General features: G+C 42.4%; 19 non-coding genes and 2 pseudogenes across 19 annotated transcripts; all 21 read left to right on the top strand.

The window, feature by feature from the left end:
- Nucleotides 1-1,157: 1,157 nt before the first annotated feature.
- On the top strand, nucleotides 1,158-1,335 carry LOC142188953 (U2 spliceosomal RNA; annotated as a pseudogene).
- Nucleotides 1,336-1,944: 609 nt separating this feature from the next.
- LOC142188952 (U2 spliceosomal RNA) lies at nucleotides 1,945-2,135 on the top strand. The gene has a single exon (XR_012713208.1). It is a non-coding gene; the product is annotated as a U2 spliceosomal RNA (small nuclear RNA).
- Nucleotides 2,136-2,744: 609 nt separating this feature from the next.
- Nucleotides 2,745-2,935, top strand: LOC142188951 (U2 spliceosomal RNA). The gene has a single exon (XR_012713207.1). It is a non-coding gene; the product is annotated as a U2 spliceosomal RNA (small nuclear RNA).
- Nucleotides 2,936-3,544: 609 nt separating this feature from the next.
- LOC142188950 (U2 spliceosomal RNA) lies at nucleotides 3,545-3,735 on the top strand. Its single transcript, XR_012713206.1, has one exon. It is a non-coding gene; the product is annotated as a U2 spliceosomal RNA (small nuclear RNA).
- A 609-nt stretch (nucleotides 3,736-4,344) lies between these two features.
- On the top strand, nucleotides 4,345-4,535 carry LOC142188949 (U2 spliceosomal RNA). The gene has a single exon (XR_012713205.1). It is a non-coding gene; the product is annotated as a U2 spliceosomal RNA (small nuclear RNA).
- A 609-nt stretch (nucleotides 4,536-5,144) lies between these two features.
- LOC142188948 (U2 spliceosomal RNA) lies at nucleotides 5,145-5,335 on the top strand. Its single transcript, XR_012713204.1, has one exon. It is a non-coding gene; the product is annotated as a U2 spliceosomal RNA (small nuclear RNA).
- Nucleotides 5,336-5,944: 609 nt separating this feature from the next.
- LOC142188947 (U2 spliceosomal RNA) lies at nucleotides 5,945-6,135 on the top strand. Its single transcript, XR_012713203.1, has one exon. It is a non-coding gene; the product is annotated as a U2 spliceosomal RNA (small nuclear RNA).
- A 609-nt stretch (nucleotides 6,136-6,744) lies between these two features.
- On the top strand, nucleotides 6,745-6,935 carry LOC142188946 (U2 spliceosomal RNA). The gene has a single exon (XR_012713202.1). It is a non-coding gene; the product is annotated as a U2 spliceosomal RNA (small nuclear RNA).
- Nucleotides 6,936-7,544: 609 nt separating this feature from the next.
- Nucleotides 7,545-7,735, top strand: LOC142188945 (U2 spliceosomal RNA). The gene has a single exon (XR_012713201.1). It is a non-coding gene; the product is annotated as a U2 spliceosomal RNA (small nuclear RNA).
- Nucleotides 7,736-8,344: 609 nt separating this feature from the next.
- Nucleotides 8,345-8,535, top strand: LOC142188942 (U2 spliceosomal RNA). The gene has a single exon (XR_012713199.1). It is a non-coding gene; the product is annotated as a U2 spliceosomal RNA (small nuclear RNA).
- A 609-nt stretch (nucleotides 8,536-9,144) lies between these two features.
- Nucleotides 9,145-9,335, top strand: LOC142188941 (U2 spliceosomal RNA). Its single transcript, XR_012713198.1, has one exon. It is a non-coding gene; the product is annotated as a U2 spliceosomal RNA (small nuclear RNA).
- A 6,024-nt stretch (nucleotides 9,336-15,359) lies between these two features.
- On the top strand, nucleotides 15,360-15,535 carry LOC142188956 (U2 spliceosomal RNA; annotated as a pseudogene).
- A 609-nt stretch (nucleotides 15,536-16,144) lies between these two features.
- On the top strand, nucleotides 16,145-16,335 carry LOC142188940 (U2 spliceosomal RNA). Its single transcript, XR_012713197.1, has one exon. It is a non-coding gene; the product is annotated as a U2 spliceosomal RNA (small nuclear RNA).
- A 609-nt stretch (nucleotides 16,336-16,944) lies between these two features.
- On the top strand, nucleotides 16,945-17,135 carry LOC142188939 (U2 spliceosomal RNA). The gene has a single exon (XR_012713196.1). It is a non-coding gene; the product is annotated as a U2 spliceosomal RNA (small nuclear RNA).
- Nucleotides 17,136-17,744: 609 nt separating this feature from the next.
- Nucleotides 17,745-17,935, top strand: LOC142188938 (U2 spliceosomal RNA). Its single transcript, XR_012713195.1, has one exon. It is a non-coding gene; the product is annotated as a U2 spliceosomal RNA (small nuclear RNA).
- Nucleotides 17,936-18,544: 609 nt separating this feature from the next.
- Nucleotides 18,545-18,735, top strand: LOC142188937 (U2 spliceosomal RNA). Its single transcript, XR_012713194.1, has one exon. It is a non-coding gene; the product is annotated as a U2 spliceosomal RNA (small nuclear RNA).
- Nucleotides 18,736-19,344: 609 nt separating this feature from the next.
- LOC142188936 (U2 spliceosomal RNA) lies at nucleotides 19,345-19,535 on the top strand. The gene has a single exon (XR_012713193.1). It is a non-coding gene; the product is annotated as a U2 spliceosomal RNA (small nuclear RNA).
- Nucleotides 19,536-20,144: 609 nt separating this feature from the next.
- Nucleotides 20,145-20,335, top strand: LOC142188935 (U2 spliceosomal RNA). The gene has a single exon (XR_012713192.1). It is a non-coding gene; the product is annotated as a U2 spliceosomal RNA (small nuclear RNA).
- A 609-nt stretch (nucleotides 20,336-20,944) lies between these two features.
- On the top strand, nucleotides 20,945-21,135 carry LOC142188934 (U2 spliceosomal RNA). Its single transcript, XR_012713191.1, has one exon. It is a non-coding gene; the product is annotated as a U2 spliceosomal RNA (small nuclear RNA).
- Nucleotides 21,136-21,744: 609 nt separating this feature from the next.
- On the top strand, nucleotides 21,745-21,935 carry LOC142188933 (U2 spliceosomal RNA). Its single transcript, XR_012713190.1, has one exon. It is a non-coding gene; the product is annotated as a U2 spliceosomal RNA (small nuclear RNA).
- A 609-nt stretch (nucleotides 21,936-22,544) lies between these two features.
- Nucleotides 22,545-22,735, top strand: LOC142188961 (U2 spliceosomal RNA). The gene has a single exon (XR_012713213.1). It is a non-coding gene; the product is annotated as a U2 spliceosomal RNA (small nuclear RNA).
- The last annotated feature ends 577 nt before the right edge of the window (nucleotides 22,736-23,312 follow it).

The following is a 23,312-nucleotide window of genomic DNA, read 5'->3' as shown; positions in this document are numbered from 1 at the left end:
TCACTTTCTGGCAAATGAGAAAGTTGTCCATGGAAGGCAAACTGCTCGTGATAAAATCTGTATTGATACCGATTCTTCTATATATAAATACAGTATTCTTCCCTCCAGCAGGCATCCTAAAAACTCTGCAGAGGACCATATGCAAATTTTTCTGGAGCTCCAGCCACGAAAAAGTCGGACGTGAAAAATGCTATAAAGGGCGAAAAAAAGGAGGCCGTGGACTACCAAATGTAAGAAAAATACTCAGCATTAACTACTTCTCTCTTTGTTTTAGAAGCTTACAAACAAAATCCGATTGGAGTCTTTTTCTTAAGTACGGAGCCGGAACCATCTTCAGAAAGTACGGATGGCTTAAAATCCCTTTGTCAACCCCGACAGCCATGTCGCGTCCCAGATGGTACGATGAGCTGGAAAGAACAATCCATACTTACGGCCTGAAAGACCTGGAGGAATCCATATTAAGTGTCCCAAAAAAGATCTGGACAGTCCTGGACAAGCAGGAAACCTTGGAGCCGGTTAAAAACTTTTCATACCAGCGGAGTCAAAAAATTTGGGAAAACGTGCATGAGACTTACCTGGGACATGAGTTGCGGGACTTAGCCTGGTTAGCAGTACATGAGGCAATGCCAGTGCGGGCTTTTCAACATGCACGGCGTAGGAGCAATACCTCTCTGTGTCCCAGACTATCTTGCGGACAGAGCGAAACGGTTTTGCATTTATTCTGGAATTGTCACTTCTCCAGATCCGTTTGGCAGAGCATTGGTGAACTTTTGAAGTTTTTGACAGGGTTGCGCACTCTAGACCATGACGTGGTTCTCTATGGACTAAGTACTGGACTGAGCAATGAGAACCAAAGAGTGATGTGGACGCTCATAAACTGTCTTAAACTGTCCTTGTGGAAGTGCCGCAATATTCTTGTGTACAAAAAGGACTACATTAGCGAAAAAGAGTGTATAAGAATGGCACTAGCCGATATGTATGTTTACTATTTGAATGACTGCAAAAAACTGGGACATAATAAAGCCAATAAGGTGTGGAGGTTTAAAACATGGAATTTAATGTTTAACTGAAGTATTTGACTTTCATGACATATGTTATTTTTCCAAAGTTTTGTACAGTGGTTTGCTGTTTCTTTATTTACAAACTGTGTATCGTGAATACTTTTAATAAAAAATTAAAAAATCTGTTCTTATCAGTTTAATATCTGATACGTCCCCTATCTGGGGACCATATATTAAATGGATTTTTAGAACAGGGAGCTGGAATCGGAGCTTGCTCTGTCCACTCCACGCATTGACCTGGTATTGCATTACTTCCAGGATCGGTGCACCCCTTTCCAATTCAGTTGAAAGAAAGAGACAGAGGACTGACCGACCAACAGAGAAGATTGCTGCACCTGGCAAGCTAGCAAAGAGAAAATTGACAGTTGGACGTGGCCTGATGCTGTGACTGACTCTACCTGAAAGGTACTTCATTAATTATTTTCTTTGATTGATTGATTGATTGATTGATTGCAAATGACATTACTGCTGCAAAGTGTCTGATTTGCTGCCATTTTATTCAATTTTAAATGCATTGAATTCTTTTAAAATTTTTGGGCATAAATTTATTTCTGAACTTGCACTTGACCGGACACTTGAATGGGTGTGGTCAAACGGTGGGAGTGGTTTATGCAGATTCGCAAAATTCGGCAAAATCCGCTGGCGTCACAAGATAACATTTGCACATGTCACTTTGCCTTGCACAAAAGTTTTTCTTTTCTTTTTTTTCACTTTTGGTGGCAGGTAGGGAAAACCTGCACAAGCTAATTGATTTCTACTTCATTAAGGGAAAGGAAAAAAAAACAAAAAAAAAACCAAAATAGGGCTGCAGCAGCATGGTGCACACCTTGAGCGGTGCACAGTGAACACGGAAGGGCGCCAGAACAGGTGCCGAGCGCTTGCCATCGCTTCTCGGCCTTATGGCTAAGATCAAGTGTAGTATCTGTTCTTATCAGTTTAATATCTGATACGTCCCCTATCTGGGGACCATATATTAAATGGATTTTTAGAACAGGGAGCTGGAATCGGAGCTTGCTCTGTCCACTCCACGCATTGACCTGGTATTGCATTACTTCCAGGATCGGTGCACCCCTTTCCAATTCAGTTGAAAGAAAGAGACAGAGGACTGACCGACCAACAGAGAAGATTGCTGCACCTGGCAAGCTAGCAAAGAGAAAATTGACAGTTGGACGTGGCCTGATGCTGTGACTGACTCTACCTGAAAGGTACTTCATTAATTATTTTCTTTGATTGATTGATTGATTGATTGATTGCAAATGACATTACTGCTGCAAAGTGTCTGATTTGCTGCCATTTTATTCAATTTTAAATGCATTGAATTCTTTTAAAATTTTTGGGCATAAATTTATTTCTGAACTTGCACTTGACCGGACACTTGAATGGGTGTGGTCAAACGGTGGGAGTGGTTTATGCAGATTCGCAAAATTCGGCAAAATCCGCTGGCGTCACAAGATAACATTTGCACATGTCACTTTGCCTTGCACAAAAGTTTTTCTTTTCTTTTTTTTCACTTTTGGTGGCAGGTAGGGAAAACCTGCACAAGCTAATTGATTTCTACTTCATTAAGGGAAAGGAAAAAAAAACAAAAAAAAAACCAAAATAGGGCTGCAGCAGCATGGTGCACACCTTGAGCGGTGCACAGTGAACACGGAAGGGCGCCAGAACAGGTGCCGAGCGCTTGCCATCGCTTCTCGGCCTTATGGCTAAGATCAAGTGTAGTATCTGTTCTTATCAGTTTAATATCTGATACGTCCCCTATCTGGGGACCATATATTAAATGGATTTTTAGAACAGGGAGCTGGAATCGGAGCTTGCTCTGTCCACTCCACGCATTGACCTGGTATTGCATTACTTCCAGGATCGGTGCACCCCTTTCCAATTCAGTTGAAAGAAAGAGACAGAGGACTGACCGACCAACAGAGAAGATTGCTGCACCTGGCAAGCTAGCAAAGAGAAAATTGACAGTTGGACGTGGCCTGATGCTGTGACTGACTCTACCTGAAAGGTACTTCATTAATTATTTTCTTTGATTGATTGATTGATTGATTGATTGCAAATGACATTACTGCTGCAAAGTGTCTGATTTGCTGCCATTTTATTCAATTTTAAATGCATTGAATTCTTTTAAAATTTTTGGGCATAAATTTATTTCTGAACTTGCACTTGACCGGACACTTGAATGGGTGTGGTCAAACGGTGGGAGTGGTTTATGCAGATTCGCAAAATTCGGCAAAATCCGCTGGCGTCACAAGATAACATTTGCACATGTCACTTTGCCTTGCACAAAAGTTTTTCTTTTCTTTTTTTTCACTTTTGGTGGCAGGTAGGGAAAACCTGCACAAGCTAATTGATTTCTACTTCATTAAGGGAAAGGAAAAAAAAACAAAAAAAAAACCAAAATAGGGCTGCAGCAGCATGGTGCACACCTTGAGCGGTGCACAGTGAACACGGAAGGGCGCCAGAACAGGTGCCGAGCGCTTGCCATCGCTTCTCGGCCTTATGGCTAAGATCAAGTGTAGTATCTGTTCTTATCAGTTTAATATCTGATACGTCCCCTATCTGGGGACCATATATTAAATGGATTTTTAGAACAGGGAGCTGGAATCGGAGCTTGCTCTGTCCACTCCACGCATTGACCTGGTATTGCATTACTTCCAGGATCGGTGCACCCCTTTCCAATTCAGTTGAAAGAAAGAGACAGAGGACTGACCGACCAACAGAGAAGATTGCTGCACCTGGCAAGCTAGCAAAGAGAAAATTGACAGTTGGACGTGGCCTGATGCTGTGACTGACTCTACCTGAAAGGTACTTCATTAATTATTTTCTTTGATTGATTGATTGATTGATTGATTGCAAATGACATTACTGCTGCAAAGTGTCTGATTTGCTGCCATTTTATTCAATTTTAAATGCATTGAATTCTTTTAAAATTTTTGGGCATAAATTTATTTCTGAACTTGCACTTGACCGGACACTTGAATGGGTGTGGTCAAACGGTGGGAGTGGTTTATGCAGATTCGCAAAATTCGGCAAAATCCGCTGGCGTCACAAGATAACATTTGCACATGTCACTTTGCCTTGCACAAAAGTTTTTCTTTTCTTTTTTTTCACTTTTGGTGGCAGGTAGGGAAAACCTGCACAAGCTAATTGATTTCTACTTCATTAAGGGAAAGGAAAAAAAAACAAAAAAAAAACCAAAATAGGGCTGCAGCAGCATGGTGCACACCTTGAGCGGTGCACAGTGAACACGGAAGGGCGCCAGAACAGGTGCCGAGCGCTTGCCATCGCTTCTCGGCCTTATGGCTAAGATCAAGTGTAGTATCTGTTCTTATCAGTTTAATATCTGATACGTCCCCTATCTGGGGACCATATATTAAATGGATTTTTAGAACAGGGAGCTGGAATCGGAGCTTGCTCTGTCCACTCCACGCATTGACCTGGTATTGCATTACTTCCAGGATCGGTGCACCCCTTTCCAATTCAGTTGAAAGAAAGAGACAGAGGACTGACCGACCAACAGAGAAGATTGCTGCACCTGGCAAGCTAGCAAAGAGAAAATTGACAGTTGGACGTGGCCTGATGCTGTGACTGACTCTACCTGAAAGGTACTTCATTAATTATTTTCTTTGATTGATTGATTGATTGATTGATTGCAAATGACATTACTGCTGCAAAGTGTCTGATTTGCTGCCATTTTATTCAATTTTAAATGCATTGAATTCTTTTAAAATTTTTGGGCATAAATTTATTTCTGAACTTGCACTTGACCGGACACTTGAATGGGTGTGGTCAAACGGTGGGAGTGGTTTATGCAGATTCGCAAAATTCGGCAAAATCCGCTGGCGTCACAAGATAACATTTGCACATGTCACTTTGCCTTGCACAAAAGTTTTTCTTTTCTTTTTTTTCACTTTTGGTGGCAGGTAGGGAAAACCTGCACAAGCTAATTGATTTCTACTTCATTAAGGGAAAGGAAAAAAAAACAAAAAAAAAACCAAAATAGGGCTGCAGCAGCATGGTGCACACCTTGAGCGGTGCACAGTGAACACGGAAGGGCGCCAGAACAGGTGCCGAGCGCTTGCCATCGCTTCTCGGCCTTATGGCTAAGATCAAGTGTAGTATCTGTTCTTATCAGTTTAATATCTGATACGTCCCCTATCTGGGGACCATATATTAAATGGATTTTTAGAACAGGGAGCTGGAATCGGAGCTTGCTCTGTCCACTCCACGCATTGACCTGGTATTGCATTACTTCCAGGATCGGTGCACCCCTTTCCAATTCAGTTGAAAGAAAGAGACAGAGGACTGACCGACCAACAGAGAAGATTGCTGCACCTGGCAAGCTAGCAAAGAGAAAATTGACAGTTGGACGTGGCCTGATGCTGTGACTGACTCTACCTGAAAGGTACTTCATTAATTATTTTCTTTGATTGATTGATTGATTGATTGATTGCAAATGACATTACTGCTGCAAAGTGTCTGATTTGCTGCCATTTTATTCAATTTTAAATGCATTGAATTCTTTTAAAATTTTTGGGCATAAATTTATTTCTGAACTTGCACTTGACCGGACACTTGAATGGGTGTGGTCAAACGGTGGGAGTGGTTTATGCAGATTCGCAAAATTCGGCAAAATCCGCTGGCGTCACAAGATAACATTTGCACATGTCACTTTGCCTTGCACAAAAGTTTTTCTTTTCTTTTTTTTCACTTTTGGTGGCAGGTAGGGAAAACCTGCACAAGCTAATTGATTTCTACTTCATTAAGGGAAAGGAAAAAAAAACAAAAAAAAAACCAAAATAGGGCTGCAGCAGCATGGTGCACACCTTGAGCGGTGCACAGTGAACACGGAAGGGCGCCAGAACAGGTGCCGAGCGCTTGCCATCGCTTCTCGGCCTTATGGCTAAGATCAAGTGTAGTATCTGTTCTTATCAGTTTAATATCTGATACGTCCCCTATCTGGGGACCATATATTAAATGGATTTTTAGAACAGGGAGCTGGAATCGGAGCTTGCTCTGTCCACTCCACGCATTGACCTGGTATTGCATTACTTCCAGGATCGGTGCACCCCTTTCCAATTCAGTTGAAAGAAAGAGACAGAGGACTGACCGACCAACAGAGAAGATTGCTGCACCTGGCAAGCTAGCAAAGAGAAAATTGACAGTTGGACGTGGCCTGATGCTGTGACTGACTCTACCTGAAAGGTACTTCATTAATTATTTTCTTTGATTGATTGATTGATTGATTGATTGCAAATGACATTACTGCTGCAAAGTGTCTGATTTGCTGCCATTTTATTCAATTTTAAATGCATTGAATTCTTTTAAAATTTTTGGGCATAAATTTATTTCTGAACTTGCACTTGACCGGACACTTGAATGGGTGTGGTCAAACGGTGGGAGTGGTTTATGCAGATTCGCAAAATTCGGCAAAATCCGCTGGCGTCACAAGATAACATTTGCACATGTCACTTTGCCTTGCACAAAAGTTTTTCTTTTCTTTTTTTTCACTTTTGGTGGCAGGTAGGGAAAACCTGCACAAGCTAATTGATTTCTACTTCATTAAGGGAAAGGAAAAAAAAACAAAAAAAAAACCAAAATAGGGCTGCAGCAGCATGGTGCACACCTTGAGCGGTGCACAGTGAACACGGAAGGGCGCCAGAACAGGTGCCGAGCGCTTGCCATCGCTTCTCGGCCTTATGGCTAAGATCAAGTGTAGTATCTGTTCTTATCAGTTTAATATCTGATACGTCCCCTATCTGGGGACCATATATTAAATGGATTTTTAGAACAGGGAGCTGGAATCGGAGCTTGCTCTGTCCACTCCACGCATTGACCTGGTATTGCATTACTTCCAGGATCGGTGCACCCCTTTCCAATTCAGTTGAAAGAAAGAGACAGAGGACTGACCGACCAACAGAGAAGATTGCTGCACCTGGCAAGCTAGCAAAGAGAAAATTGACAGTTGGACGTGGCCTGATGCTGTGACTGACTCTACCTGAAAGGTACTTCATTAATTATTTTCTTTGATTGATTGATTGATTGATTGATTGCAAATGACATTACTGCTGCAAAGTGTCTGATTTGCTGCCATTTTATTCAATTTTAAATGCATTGAATTCTTTTAAAATTTTTGGGCATAAATTTATTTCTGAACTTGCACTTGACCGGACACTTGAATGGGTGTGGTCAAACGGTGGGAGTGGTTTATGCAGATTCGCAAAATTCGGCAAAATCCGCTGGCGTCACAAGATAACATTTGCACATGTCACTTTGCCTTGCACAAAAGTTTTTCTTTTCTTTTTTTTCACTTTTGGTGGCAGGTAGGGAAAACCTGCACAAGCTAATTGATTTCTACTTCATTAAGGGAAAGGAAAAAAAAACAAAAAAAAAACCAAAATAGGGCTGCAGCAGCATGGTGCACACCTTGAGCGGTGCACAGTGAACACGGAAGGGCGCCAGAACAGGTGCCGAGCGCTTGCCATCGCTTCTCGGCCTTATGGCTAAGATCAAGTGTAGTATCTGTTCTTATCAGTTTAATATCTGATACGTCCCCTATCTGGGGACCATATATTAAATGGATTTTTAGAACAGGGAGCTGGAATCGGAGCTTGCTCTGTCCACTCCACGCATTGACCTGGTATTGCATTACTTCCAGGATCGGTGCACCCCTTTCCAATTCAGTTGAAAGAAAGAGACAGAGGACTGACCGACCAACAGAGAAGATTGCTGCACCTGGCAAGCTAGCAAAGAGAAAATTGACAGTTGGACGTGGCCTGATGCTGTGACTGACTCTACCTGAAAGGTACTTCATTAATTATTTTCTTTGATTGATTGATTGATTGATTGATTGCAAATGACATTACTGCTGCAAAGTGTCTGATTTGCTGCCATTTTATTCAATTTTAAATGCATTGAATTCTTTTAAAATTTTTGGGCATAAATTTATTTCTGAACTTGCACTTGACCGGACACTTGAATGGGTGTGGTCAAACGGTGGGAGTGGTTTATGCAGATTCGCAAAATTCGGCAAAATCCGCTGGCGTCACAAGATAACATTTGCACATGTCACTTTGCCTTGCACAAAAGTTTTTCTTTTCTTTTTTTTCACTTTTGGTGGCAGGTAGGGAAAACCTGCACAAGCTAATTGATTTCTACTTCATTAAGGGAAAGGAAAAAAAAACAAAAAAAAAACCAAAATAGGGCTGCAGCAGCATGGTGCACACCTTGAGCGGTGCACAGTGAACACGGAAGGGCGCCAGAACAGGTGCCGAGCGCTTGCCATCGCTTCTCGGCCTTATGGCTAAGATCAAGTGTAGTATCTGTTCTTATCAGTTTAATATCTGATACGTCCCCTATCTGGGGACCATATATTAAATGGATTTTTAGAACAGGGAGCTGGAATCGGAGCTTGCTCTGTCCACTCCACGCATTGACCTGGTATTGCATTACTTCCAGGATCGGTGCACCCCTTTCCAATTCAGTTGAAAGAAAGAGACAGAGGACTGACCGACCAACAGAGAAGATTGCTGCACCTGGCAAGCTAGCAAAGAGAAAATTGACAGTTGGACGTGGCCTGATGCTGTGACTGACTCTACCTGAAAGGTACTTCATTAATTATTTTCTTTGATTGATTGATTGATTGATTGATTGCAAATGACATTACTGCTGCAAAGTGTCTGATTTGCTGCCATTTTATTCAATTTTAAATGCATTGAATTCTTTTAAAATTTTTGGGCATAAATTTATTTCTGAACTTGCACTTGACCGGACACTTGAATGGGTGTGGTCAAACGGTGGGAGTGGTTTATGCAGATTCGCAAAATTCGGCAAAATCCGCTGGCGTCACAAGATAACATTTGCACATGTCACTTTGCCTTGCACAAAAGTTTTTCTTTTCTTTTTTTTCACTTTTGGTGGCAGGTAGGGAAAACCTGCACAAGCTAATTGATTTCTACTTCATTAAGGGAAAGGAAAAAAAAACAAAAAAAAAACCAAAATAGGGCTGCAGCAGCATGGTGCACACCTTGAGCGGTGCACAGTGAACACGGAAGGGCGCCAGAACAGGTGCCGAGCGCTTGCCATCGCTTCTCGGCCTTATGGCTAAGATCAAGTGTAGTATCTGTTCTTATCAGTTTAATATCTGATACGTCCCCTATCTGGGGACCATATATTAAATGGATTTTTAGAACAGGGAGCTGGAATCGGAGCTTGCTCTGTCCACTCCACGCATTGACCTGGTATTGCATTACTTCCAGGATCGGTGCACCCCTTTCCAATTCAGTTGAAAGAAAGAGACAGAGGACTGACCGACCAACAGAGAAGATTGCTGCACCTGGCAAGCTAGCAAAGAGAAAATTGACAGTTGGACGTGGCCTGATGCTGTGACTGACTCTACCTGAAAGGTACTTCATTAATTATTTTCTTTGATTGATTGATTGATTGATTGATTGCAAATGACATTACTGCTGCAAAGTGTCTGATTTGCTGCCATTTTATTCAATTTTAAATGCATTGAATTCTTTTAAAATTTTTGGGCATAAATTTATTTCTGAACTTGCACTTGACCGGACACTTGAATGGGTGTGGTCAAACGGTGGGAGTGGTTTATGCAGATTCGCAAAATTCGGCAAAATCCGCTGGCGTCACAAGATAACATTTGCACATGTCACTTTGCCTTGCACAAAAGTTTTTCTTTTCTTTTTTTTCACTTTTGGTGGCAGGTAGGGAAAACCTGCACAAGCTAATTGATTTCTACTTCATTAAGGGAAAGGAAAAAAAAACAAAAAAAAAACCAAAATAGGGCTGCAGCAGCATGGTGCACACCTTGAGCGGTGCACAGTGAACACGGAAGGGCGCCAGAACAGGTGCCGAGCGCTTGCCATCGCTTCTCGGCCTTATGGCTTACGATCAAGTGCAGTCTTAGGATTGTATTTGGTGTCTAAAGGTTTGCGAAGGGGTACCCGCCACTCGGCCTTAGGGGAAGCCTGGGTGAATAACCTAGGCCTAACCTATGCTGCTATTGGGCTGGCGGCTTAGTCCCCCAAGCAATCGAGAGCGATCGCACTAGGGAAGGCTTCGGCCGGACCGGGTGTTAACCTGAGCGAACATCCGAGCGAATACAAGATATCTTGCGGTTCTGCTTGATATTTTTTTTGTGGCGGACAAGACTCTTTGTGACGGACTGTGCAGCGGACAAGGTAGGCATCAGCTTCCCTTCGGGATAGGTCCGGGGTCTGGGGATTGGGGTGGCCGGAAGGTTACCCCCTGTCCTTTGGTGGCCAGAGACCATATCACCTTCTCTTAAACGGAAGGAAAGATCCAAGCTGAGACATGCCTTTCATTGTCCAGGATCATGGGGAGACTCCCCTGAAACAGTCCATACGAATCGTTGTTACGGACAAGGCGTTGGTTGCGAAAGATCTGCGGTATATATACGAGAAAATACTGCTAACCAGACTCCGAGTGCGTAAAGAGGAGATATTGTGCTTAAAAAGCACTAAGGACGGTGGTATTGTCTCCTTTAATCAAAAGTGCACATACGACACTGTATGGAAAGAATTGGAGGAGGCTAAAGAGGATGACGAGATCCTAAAAGGCTTTGCCTTTAAATTCTTGGGCGATCACGGTAAAGCCCAAGTTATAATCAACATGTATAGCCCCTTCGTACCTGTGGAGGATATTGCCACCTTCCTCCGGATCTACTGTTGCGAGGTGGCGGGTCCGATGACGGTGGCTAACGTTACCGGGGTGGATGCATGGTCCGGGAAATACCGCTTTGATGTTAAGTTCCGTTCCGCCCCTGTCTTAGAGGGGGGAACGGGAGGATATAGGCATCCACCCCAATTGTTTTATCTCGGGCGAGAAAGAGGATCCCTTTATTTTAATGGGATGGACATCCTCTTCTGCCGTAAGTGTAAAAAATACGGCCACTTAAGAGAAACCTGCACTGAAAAAGTGTGTAATAAGTGTGGGGGCACCGGACACGAGTCCCCAGAATGTAAGAACGCCTGGCGGTGTAACTTGTGTGGAGAGAGTGGGCACAAGTTCACAGAGTGTAAAAGCCGGCACGGAAAATCTAAAGCAGCTAATGCTAGTGGTGAGGGTGCATCTGGCGCAGGTGGCCCGACACCCACTCAGAGCAGAGGAGGTAGTGCGGCTGCGGGGAGCCAACACCAGACCCCCAAAACTGCTGGTCCGGCGGATGCCAAGACCCCTAAAACCGCTAATGCGGCCAGAACTGCCAAATCTGCTAATGCAGAAAAATCCGCAACCGCGAAAGGCGGTACGTTCAAAACACCCTCAGTCGTGGGTAGCGGGGCTAAGCCCCCTGAGCCGATTGTAAAAAAAGCTGACTTGCAAAGTAGCCCCTCCCCTGCCAAGGGAGTGGGAGCTAAGAGCACTAAAACAGAGGGCGCGTCCGGGGGGCCCCCCCAGAAGGGGGATCTTGCGGAGCGTCCGTCTGATAAGAAACAATGCACTGCCGGTGGAGGGCCTGGTCCTGTTATCGTGCCGGAGACCCAAGTGACATCTGTCGGGAGTATTCCTGGTCCTGGGACAGCGTTGGAGGAAGGGATGGACTCAACGCAGACATCTAAAAGAGGCCGAGGACCGTCTGAAGTCACAGATACAGACGAGGAAGGGCAGAGTCATCGTCCCCCAAAACTCTTCGTCCGGCGTGCATCTAAAACACCATCCCAGTCGGGTTCGGATGTGGAGGTTCCTAGGATTGATCCCGTCCAGCCGCCTGGAGAAGTTAGCGGAGGATCCCAGTACATCTCGGAGTTTTCGGATTCTGAAGCCTGATGGGGATCCCAATCAAAATTATCTCACTTAATGTGAGATCTTTAAAGGGCCCTGTCAGGAGGGCCGCTTTATTTGATTATTTGGAGAACTATTCATTTGACTTTTGTTTTTTGCAAGAGTGTAACATCCAAAACAGCATGGACTATACATACCTGGCGAGATCTTGGAAGCATGGCTCCTCTGCCTGGTCCGGGGGCAACGACTCTAAGTCCTCCGGCGTCGCAATTCTGAGTAAGGGAGGTCATGTGGACATTTCGGCGATTGATGAAATCGTGCCAGGAAGGATGTTGCTCGTCAATGCTGTGTTTAAGGGTATACAAGTGCAAATTGTAAATATTTATTGTTCCCCCAACAAGCAGGAACGTGTGGAGCTGTTATCGTTATTGCCTCTCTTCTGTAATGCTTCCTCCCCTCTTATTATAGGGGGAGATTTCAATTGTGTAACTATGGGGGAGCATAGGGGTGGAGGAGGGGTTAATACTAGAGATCGTTCCTCAGGAGTCTTAGCAAATTTTATATCAGACTTTAAACTGATAGATTGCTGGCGTAAATTATTTCCAAATGACCCTGGGCATACTTGGACCAGCAGGGGAATTTCGTCTAGAATTGATTTTATTTTTGCTTCAAGAAATATATTGCCTGTATCCTTTTCTCTTTACAGTAATTTATTTTCAGATCATATGTTACTAGCTGCTACCCTTGAGTTGGAGGGAGAACAAAAGGTGCAGAAGGGTCCTTGGAGACTTAATACCTCCCTCCTACAGGATCTTGGGGTAAGAGAAGCCTTCTTACAAACATATAGGCATTGGCAGGGCCAGCAAAATTCCTATGGGAATATGTTAGATTGGTGGGAGCAGATTAAAATTAAAATACGTGCTTTCTTCTCAATGGTGGGAAAGAAAAAAGCCCACGAGAGGAAAAATAGCTTTTATGTGCTTAATAAAAGGTTACAAGTTTTACTAAAACTTAAAGAAATTGGTGTAGAGGTTAAAGGGGACATACTCTGTCTAAGAGCAGAGATTGACCGGGTGATAGAAGATCGAGGTAAACAAATAATCTTTAATGCCCGTGTGAGGGATTTGGAGGAAGGGGAGAAATGTTCCCGGTACTTTTTTAAAAAGGCAAACGACAAAAAAGATATTATAACTAGCTTAGAAGGGAAAGATTCTATAGCTGAGATGCTAGACGTAGCTTTTAACTTTTATAGAGATTTATTTGGTTTTAAAGTTATCGATAGCTCCAGCAAGGATTTTATGGGTGGTTTTATTACACGCAAGCTAGACAGACACGATCATGACAAGTTGACAGAAAAATTAACACAGGGTGAGCTGTTGCAGGTAATCCAAAGCTTCGCAGCAGGGAAGGTCCCAGGGACTGACGGTATCCCTGTAGAATTTTATATCCAGTTCTGGGACATTTTAAAAGACGATCTGTTGTTAATTTTTAACGAGGTTTTAAACGTAGAAATTTTACCCCCCTCATGGAGGGAGGGCATGGTATCTTTGCTTTTTAAAAAAAAGGGTGAGAGGGGTCTTTTAAAAAACTGGCGCCCGATCACGCTTTTAAATGTCGATTACAAGATTTTAGCAAAGTTTTTAGCATTACGTTTAAAACCTTTTACTGATAAGTTAATCCACCCGAGCCAAACATGTGGTGTTCCAGGTAGGAGCATCACGGAATCTTTAAACCTTTTAAGAGATCTCATGTGGTACCAGAAGGAAAGGGGTCAGGGCCTGGCAATTATGTCGCTTGATTTCGAAAAGGCCTTTGACCGGGTATCACATGAGTATCTTTTTAGTGTTTTATCCCTTATGAACATTCCTAGTTTTATATTGTCTAAAATTAAATTATTATACCAGTCTTGTTTTAGCAAAATTTCAGTGAATGGGTTTTTAACCAGGGGGGTTCCTTTATTATCTGGCGTAAAGCAAGGTTGCCCGCTATCGCCTTTCTTATTTATTTGCGCCATAGAGCCCCTGCTGGCACTCCTTAGAAAAGATAAATTAATACGTGGAGTACCTATCCCTGGTGGAAGAGGTAATGATGTTAAAATCCTCGGATACATGGATGACGTGACCATCACGTGTACTGGGTCACCATCACTGAGGAGAGCGTTAACTAATACACAGATTTTTTGCTCTGGATCTGGTTTTAAATTGAACATAGAGAAATGTGATTGTTTTTATTTTGGTCCCTGGGATTCTTCGGAGGTCCCAGGAATAGTGATGCAACAGAACCATATAAAAATTTTAGGAATTATTTTTAATTACGTCAATAATGGGGTTTTAAGTTGGGACGCCGTGATCTCCAGAGCTGAGAAAAAATTCTCAATCTGGAAACTAAGAAACCTCACAATGGAGGGAAAAATTTTAATAATAAAATCTGTTATAATCCCTATGTTTTTATATGTTGCAATGGTTTTCCCCCCCTCGATTTTATATATAAAAAAGATGACTAAAATATGCTTCCACTTCCTATGGGGGTCAAGGATGGAGAAACTGAAAAGGGAAATTATGTATAAAAAGAAGGAGAACGGGGGTAGAGATATTCCCGACTTTTTTAAATTTTTTTACATAAAATATTTTAGTTTCTGTTTTAAATGTTTTTCTATGGAGAGTGCTTTTAGTTCTTTTCTTAAATATACGTGTGGCATGGTTTTTAAAAGATGGTTTAGGGTTCCCTTGGGGTCCCCGGTTTTACTATGTCCACCTAAACATTATGTGATTTTAGAAAGAACAATAAGGCTTTTTAAACTCCAGGAAACTGACCCAAATATTTTAAAAGACCAAAGGAAATTAACAGTGTTTTGCAGAGTCGGGGAAATAACTGAAAGAGTTGGTGGGTTTACCGGAACCAGGTCTCTAGTGGTGTGGAGGAACGTTTTTGGTAAGTTCCTGGCGAACAGCCACAGGGACCTGGCCTGGTCGATTATACACCAGTGCCTGCCCACAAGAGATTTTCAGCACAGGAGGGGCCTGGTGGCATCGGCCAGCTGTGTAAGGTGTAGCAACAGAGAGACAGTACTGCATGCCATATGGAACTGTGGGTTTGCCCAGGAGGTGTGGAGGAGGGCGGGCCCCCTTTTTAAAGAGGTATGTGGTCTCAAAGATTTTAATCACACCTATGTATTTTATGGTTCCTTTATATGCCCTGATGTTATTAAGCAAAGAATTTGTTGGTCTTTTATAAATTGTTTTAAGAATGCATTGTGGAAAACCAGAAATATTTTAATGTTTAAACGTGAGGTAATTGATCCTGAAAACTGTTACAAGTTGGCTTTAAGTGAAGCATACGTATATTATTTAAGAGATGCTAAGCAGTTGGGCCAGAGGGAGGCCGCATCTAGATGGAGGCCTTCCTTCTGGAATTTTTCTTGATATATGTTATGTGCTTACCCCTGTATTATGTAATTGTGTTATTCTTTCTTTTGAAAATTCAATGGTTTATATTTTTGTAAATAATCACGGTTTAAACTGTATGTGAAGTTTATCAATAAAGTTGATTGTTAAACCGTATCTGTTCTTATCAGTTTAATATCTGATACGTCCCCTATCTGGGGACCATATATTAAATGGATTTTTAGAACAGGGAGCTGGAATCGGAGCTTGCTCTGTCCACTCCACGCATTGACCTGGTATTGCATTACTTCCAGGATCGGTGCACCCCTTTCCAATTCAGTTGAAAGAAAGAGACAGAGGACTGACCGACCAACAGAGAAGATTGCTGCACCTGGCAAGCTAGCAAAGAGAAAATTGACAGTTGGACGTGGCCTGATGCTGTGACTGACTCTACCTGAAAGGTACTTCATTAATTATTTTCTTTGATTGATTGATTGATTGATTGATTGCAAATGACATTACTGCTGCAAAGTGTCTGATTTGCTGCCATTTTATTCAATTTTAAATGCATTGAATTCTTTTAAAATTTTTGGGCATAAATTTATTTCTGAACTTGCACTTGACCGGACACTTGAATGGGTGTGGTCAAACGGTGGGAGTGGTTTATGCAGATTCGCAAAATTCGGCAAAATCCGCTGGCGTCACAAGATAACATTTGCACATGTCACTTTGCCTTGCACAAAAGTTTTTCTTTTCTTTTTTTTCACTTTTGGTGGCAGGTAGGGAAAACCTGCACAAGCTAATTGATTTCTACTTCATTAAGGGAAAGGAAAAAAAAACAAAAAAAAAACCAAAATAGGGCTGCAGCAGCATGGTGCACACCTTGAGCGGTGCACAGTGAACACGGAAGGGCGCCAGAACAGGTGCCGAGCGCTTGCCATCGCTTCTCGGCCTTATGGCTAAGATCAAGTGTAGTATCTGTTCTTATCAGTTTAATATCTGATACGTCCCCTATCTGGGGACCATATATTAAATGGATTTTTAGAACAGGGAGCTGGAATCGGAGCTTGCTCTGTCCACTCCACGCATTGACCTGGTATTGCATTACTTCCAGGATCGGTGCACCCCTTTCCAATTCAGTTGAAAGAAAGAGACAGAGGACTGACCGACCAACAGAGAAGATTGCTGCACCTGGCAAGCTAGCAAAGAGAAAATTGACAGTTGGACGTGGCCTGATGCTGTGACTGACTCTACCTGAAAGGTACTTCATTAATTATTTTCTTTGATTGATTGATTGATTGATTGATTGCAAATGACATTACTGCTGCAAAGTGTCTGATTTGCTGCCATTTTATTCAATTTTAAATGCATTGAATTCTTTTAAAATTTTTGGGCATAAATTTATTTCTGAACTTGCACTTGACCGGACACTTGAATGGGTGTGGTCAAACGGTGGGAGTGGTTTATGCAGATTCGCAAAATTCGGCAAAATCCGCTGGCGTCACAAGATAACATTTGCACATGTCACTTTGCCTTGCACAAAAGTTTTTCTTTTCTTTTTTTTCACTTTTGGTGGCAGGTAGGGAAAACCTGCACAAGCTAATTGATTTCTACTTCATTAAGGGAAAGGAAAAAAAAACAAAAAAAAAACCAAAATAGGGCTGCAGCAGCATGGTGCACACCTTGAGCGGTGCACAGTGAACACGGAAGGGCGCCAGAACAGGTGCCGAGCGCTTGCCATCGCTTCTCGGCCTTATGGCTAAGATCAAGTGTAGTATCTGTTCTTATCAGTTTAATATCTGATACGTCCCCTATCTGGGGACCATATATTAAATGGATTTTTAGAACAGGGAGCTGGAATCGGAGCTTGCTCTGTCCACTCCACGCATTGACCTGGTATTGCATTACTTCCAGGATCGGTGCACCCCTTTCCAATTCAGTTGAAAGAAAGAGACAGAGGACTGACCGACCAACAGAGAAGATTGCTGCACCTGGCAAGCTAGCAAAGAGAAAATTGACAGTTGGACGTGGCCTGATGCTGTGACTGACTCTACCTGAAAGGTACTTCATTAATTATTTTCTTTGATTGATTGATTGATTGATTGATTGCAAATGACATTACTGCTGCAAAGTGTCTGATTTGCTGCCATTTTATTCAATTTTAAATGCATTGAATTCTTTTAAAATTTTTGGGCATAAATTTATTTCTGAACTTGCACTTGACCGGACACTTGAATGGGTGTGGTCAAACGGTGGGAGTGGTTTATGCAGATTCGCAAAATTCGGCAAAATCCGCTGGCGTCACAAGATAACATTTGCACATGTCACTTTGCCTTGCACAAAAGTTTTTCTTTTCTTTTTTTTCACTTTTGGTGGCAGGTAGGGAAAACCTGCACAAGCTAATTGATTTCTACTTCATTAAGGGAAAGGAAAAAAAAACAAAAAAAAAACCAAAATAGGGCTGCAGCAGCATGGTGCACACCTTGAGCGGTGCACAGTGAACACGGAAGGGCGCCAGAACAGGTGCCGAGCGCTTGCCATCGCTTCTCGGCCTTATGGCTAAGATCAAGTGTAGTATCTGTTCTTATCAGTTTAATATCTGATACGTCCCCTATCTGGGGACCATATATTAAATGGATTTTTAGAACAGGGAGCTGGAATCGGAGCTTGCTCTGTCCACTCCACGCATTGACCTGGTATTGCATTACTTCCAGGATCGGTGCACCCCTTTCCAATTCAGTTGAAAGAAAGAGACAGAGGACTGACCGACCAACAGAGAAGATTGCTGCACCTGGCAAGCTAGCAAAGAGAAAATTGACAGTTGGACGTGGCCTGATGCTGTGACTGACTCTACCTGAAAGGTACTTCATTAATTATTTTCTTTGATTGATTGATTGATTGATTGATTGCAAATGACATTACTGCTGCAAAGTGTCTGATTTGCTGCCATTTTATTCAATTTTAAATGCATTGAATTCTTTTAAAATTTTTGGGCATAAATTTATTTCTGAACTTGCACTTGACCGGACACTTGAATGGGTGTGGTCAAACGGTGGGAGTGGTTTATGCAGATTCGCAAAATTCGGCAAAATCCGCTGGCGTCACAAGATAACATTTGCACATGTCACTTTGCCTTGCACAAAAGTTTTTCTTTTCTTTTTTTTCACTTTTGGTGGCAGGTAGGGAAAACCTGCACAAGCTAATTGATTTCTACTTCATTAAGGGAAAGGAAAAAAAAACAAAAAAAAAACCAAAATAGGGCTGCAGCAGCATGGTGCACACCTTGAGCGGTGCACAGTGAACACGGAAGGGCGCCAGAACAGGTGCCGAGCGCTTGCCATCGCTTCTCGGCCTTATGGCTAAGATCAAGTGTAGTATCTGTTCTTATCAGTTTAATATCTGATACGTCCCCTATCTGGGGACCATATATTAAATGGATTTTTAGAACAGGGAGCTGGAATCGGAGCTTGCTCTGTCCACTCCACGCATTGACCTGGTATTGCATTACTTCCAGGATCGGTGCACCCCTTTCCAATTCAGTTGAAAGAAAGAGACAGAGGACTGACCGACCAACAGAGAAGATTGCTGCACCTGGCAAGCTAGCAAAGAGAAAATTGACAGTTGGACGTGGCCTGATGCTGTGACTGACTCTACCTGAAAGGTACTTCATTAATTATTTTCTTTGATTGATTGATTGATTGATTGATTGCAAATGACATTACTGCTGCAAAGTGTCTGATTTGCTGCCATTTTATTCAATTTTAAATGCATTGAATTCTTTTAAAATTTTTGGGCATAAATTTATTTCTGAACTTGCACTTGACCGGACACTTGAATGGGTGTGGTCAAACGGTGGGAGTGGTTTATGCAGATTCGCAAAATTCGGCAAAATCCGCTGGCGTCACAAGATAACATTTGCACATGTCACTTTGCCTTGCACAAAAGTTTTTCTTTTCTTTTTTTTCACTTTTGGTGGCAGGTAGGGAAAACCTGCACAAGCTAATTGATTTCTACTTCATTAAGGGAAAGGAAAAAAAAACAAAAAAAAAACCAAAATAGGGCTGCAGCAGCATGGTGCACACCTTGAGCGGTGCACAGTGAACACGGAAGGGCGCCAGAACAGGTGCCGAGCGCTTGCCATCGCTTCTCGGCCTTATGGCTAAGATCAAGTGTAGTATCTGTTCTTATCAGTTTAATATCTGATACGTCCCCTATCTGGGGACCATATATTAAATGGATTTTTAGAACAGGGAGCTGGAATCGGAGCTTGCTCTGTCCACTCCACGCATTGACCTGGTATTGCATTACTTCCAGGATCGGTGCACCCCTTTCCAATTCAGTTGAAAGAAAGAGACAGAGGACTGACCGACCAACAGAGAAGATTGCTGCACCTGGCAAGCTAGCAAAGAGAAAATTGACAGTTGGACGTGGCCTGATGCTGTGACTGACTCTACCTGAAAGGTACTTCATTAATTATTTTCTTTGATTGATTGATTGATTGATTGATTGCAAATGACATTACTGCTGCAAAGTGTCTGATTTGCTGCCATTTTATTCAATTTTAAATGCATTGAATTCTTTTAAAATTTTTGGGCATAAATTTATTTCTGAACTTGCACTTGACCGGACACTTGAATGGGTGTGGTCAAACGGTGGGAGTGGTTTATGCAGATTCGCAAAATTCGGCAAAATCCGCTGGCGTCACAAGATAACATTTGCACATGTCACTTTGCCTTGCACAAAAGTTTTTCTTTTCTTTTTTTTCACTTTTGGTGGCAGGTAGGGAAAACCTGCACAAGCTAATTGATTTCTACTTCATTAAGGGAAAGGAAAAAAAAACAAAAAAAAAACCAAAATAGGGCTGCAGCAGCATGGTGCACACCTTGAGCGGTGCACAGTGAACACGGAAGGGCGCCAGAACAGGTGCCGAGCGCTTGCCATCGCTTCTCGGCCTTATGGCTAAGATCAAGTGTAGTATCTGTTCTTATCAGTTTAATATCTGATACGTCCCCTATCTGGGGACCATATATTAAATGGATTTTTAGAACAGGGAGCTGGAATCGGAGCTTGCTCTGTCCACTCCACGCATTGACCTGGTATTGCATTACTTCCAGGATCGGTGCACCCCTTTCCAATTCAGTTGAAAGAAAGAGACAGAGGACTGACCGACCAACAGAGAAGATTGCTGCACCTGGCAAGCTAGCAAAGAGAAAATTGACAGTTGGACGTGGCCTGATGCTGTGACTGACTCTACCTGAAAGGTACTTCATTAATTATTTTCTTTGATTGATTGATTGATTGATTGATTGCAAATGACATTACTGCTGCAAAGTGTCTGATTTGCTGCCATTTTATTCAATTTTAAATGCATTGAATTCTTTTAAAATTTTTGGGCATAAATTTATTTCTGAACTTGCACTTGACCGGACACTTGAATGGGTGTGGTCAAACGGTGGGAGTGGTTTATGCAGATTCGCAAAATTCGGCAAAATCCGCTGGCGTCACAAGATAACATTTGCACATGTCACTTTGCCTTGCACAAAAGTTTTTCTTTTCTTTTTTTTCACTTTTGGTGGCAGGTAGGGAAAACCTGCACAAGCTAATTGATTTCTACTTCATTAAGGGAAAGGAAAAAAAAACAAAAAAAAAACCAAAATAGGGCTGCAGCAGCATGGTGCACACCTTGAGCGGTGCACAGTGAACACGGAAGGGCGCCAGAACAGGTGCCGAGCGCTTGCCATCGCTTCTCGGCCTTATGGCTAAGATCAAGTGTAGTATCTGTTCTTATCAGTTTAATATCTGATACGTCCCCTATCTGGGGACCATATATTAAATGGATTTTTAGAACAGGGAGCTGGAATCGGAGCTTGCTCTGTCCACTCCACGCATTGACCTGGTATTGCATTACTTCCAGGATCGGTGCACCCCTTTCCAATTCAGTTGAAAGAAAGAGACAGAGGACTGACCGACCAACAGAGAAGATTGCTGCACCTGGCAAGCTAGCAAAGAGAAAATTGACAGTTGGACGTGGCCTGATGCTGTGACTGACTCTACCTGAAAGGTACTTCATTAATTATTTTCTTTGATTGATTGATTGATTGATTGATTGCAAATGACATTACTGCTGCAAAGTGTCTGATTTGCTGCCATTTTATTCAATTTTAAATGCATTGAATTCTTTTAAAATTTTTGGGCATAAATTTATTTCTGAACTTGCACTTGACCGGACACTTGAATGGGTGTGGTCAAACGGTGGGAGTGGTTTATGCAGATTCGCAAAATTCGGCAAAATCCGCTGGCGTCACAAGATAACATTTGCACATGTCACTTTGCCTTGCACAAAAGTTTTTCTTTTCTTTTTTTTCACTTTTGGTGGCAGGTAGGGAAAACCTGCACAAGCTAATTGATTTCTACTTCATTAAGGGAAAGGAAAAAAAAACAAAAAAAAAACCAAAATAGGGCTGCAGCAGCATGGTGCACACCTTGAGCGGTGCACAGTGAACACGGAAGGGCGCCAGAACAGGTGCCGAGCGCTTGCCATCGCTTCTCGGCCTTATGGCTAAGATCAAGTGTAGTATCTGTTCTTATCAGTTTAATATCTGATACGTCCCCTATCTGGGGACCATATATTAAATGGATTTTTAGAACAGGGAGCTGGAATCGGAGCTTGCTCTGTCCACTCCACGCATTGACCTGGTATTGCATTACTTCCAGGATCGGTGCACCCCTTTCCAATTCAGTTGAAAGAAAGAGACAGAGGACTGACCGACCAACAGAGAAGATTGCTGCACCTGGCAAGCTAGCAAAGAGAAAATTGACAGTTGGACGTGGCCTGATGCTGTGACTGACTCTACCTGAAAGGTACTTCATTAATTATTTTCTTTGATTGATTGATTGATTGATTGATTGCAAATGACATTACTGCTGCAAAGTGTCTGATTTGCTGCCATTTTATTCAATTTTAAATGCATTGAATTCTTTTAAAATTTTTGGGCATAAATTTATTTCTGAACTTGCACTTGACCGGACACTTGAATGGGTGTGGTCAAACGGTGGGAGTGGTTTATGCAGATTCGCAAAATTCGGCAAAATCCGCTGGCGTCACAAGATAACATTTGCACATGTCACTTTGCCTTGCACAAAAGTTTTTCTTTTCTTTTTTTTCACTTTTGGTGGCAGGTAGGGAAAACCTGCACAAGCTAATTGATTTCTACTTCATTAAGGGAAAGGAAAAAAAAACAAAAAAAAAACCAAAATAGGGCTGCAGCAGCATGGTGCACACCTTGAGCGGTGCACAGTGAACACGGAAGGGCGCCAGAACAGGTGCCGAGCGCTTGCCATCGCTTCTCGGCCTTATGGCTAAGATCAAGTGTAGTATCTGTTCTTATCAGTTTAATATCTGATACGTCCCCTATCTGGGGACCATATATTAAATGGATTTTTAGAACAGGGAGCTGGAATCGGAGCTTGCTCTGTCCACTCCACGCATTGACCTGGTATTGCATTACTTCCAGGATCGGTGCACCCCTTTCCAATTCAGTTGAAAGAAAGAGACAGAGGACTGACCGACCAACAGAGAAGATTGCTGCACCTGGCAAGCTAGCAAAGAGAAAATTGACAGTTGGACGTGGCCTGATGCTGTGACTGACTCTACCTGAAAGGTACTTCATTAATTATTTTCTTTGATTGATTGATTGATTGATTGATTGCAAATGACATTACTGCTGCAAAGTGTCTGATTTGCTGCCATTTTATTCAATTTTAAATGCATTGAATTCTTTTAAAATTTTTGGGCATAAATTTATTTCTGAACTTGCACTTGACCGGACACTTGAATGGGTGTGGTCAAACGGTGGGAGTGGTTTATGCAGATTCGCAAAATTCGGCAAAATCCGCTGGCGTCACAAGATAACATTTGCACATGTCACTTTGCCTTGCACAAAAGTTTTTCTTTTCTTTTTTTTCACTTTTGGTGGCAGGTAGGGAAAACCTGCACAAGCTAATTGATTTCTACTTCATTAAGGGAAAGGAAAAAAAAACAAAAAAAAAACCAAAATAGGGCTGCAGCAGCATGGTGCACACCTTGAGCGGTGCACAGTGAACACGG

Source organism: Leptodactylus fuscus, unplaced genomic scaffold (assembly GCF_031893055.1).
Source record: "Leptodactylus fuscus isolate aLepFus1 unplaced genomic scaffold, aLepFus1.hap2 HAP2_SCAFFOLD_875, whole genome shotgun sequence".
Taxonomy (NCBI): domain Eukaryota; kingdom Metazoa; phylum Chordata; class Amphibia; order Anura; family Leptodactylidae; genus Leptodactylus; species Leptodactylus fuscus.
This window is presented reverse-complemented; position numbering and strand designations above follow the sequence as displayed.